We start from the raw sequence: 483 nt of genomic DNA, 5'->3' as shown, positions 1-483 counted from the left end.
TATTTACATTTAGAGGTATGATGAAAAGTAGTTGTACATTAAAAGGTGCACGTGAGGTCCTTCTTTTCTGGGAGTGCATAATCCACCAGGACCCAAAGAGTTAACAGAATGATCTCAGACTTAATTAAACTCTGAGGGCTCAATTTAACACCATCACGATTAACGCTGGGCTTTTTGTTGTCTCCCCCGGCCGCAGCTGCAGTGTAATTATCACTAACACTCAGGATCAAACTTGTATCTTCAGCCTCCACACTTCTGTCACATGATGTATTGCTGGATCAAGTCGAATAACAATACATTTATTTGTTGCACACACACACAGACACACACACACATTTAACTGCACCAGGGTACTGTGGGTGATGAAAACCTGCCTCCCCTCGCGCGCTGAGGCGCACGCATGAACACACGCATACGAGGACGGACCAAACCAAGTCACGTGAGCACTCATGAACTTGTCCCTCCGGCCTGAAAAAAAAAAAA

The sequence above is a fragment of the Pangasianodon hypophthalmus genome, chromosome 15 (genome assembly GCF_027358585.1).
Source record: "Pangasianodon hypophthalmus isolate fPanHyp1 chromosome 15, fPanHyp1.pri, whole genome shotgun sequence".
In the NCBI taxonomy this organism is placed as follows: Eukaryota; Metazoa; Chordata; class Actinopteri; order Siluriformes; family Pangasiidae; genus Pangasianodon; species Pangasianodon hypophthalmus.
Note: the sequence above shows the minus strand (reverse complement) of the source record.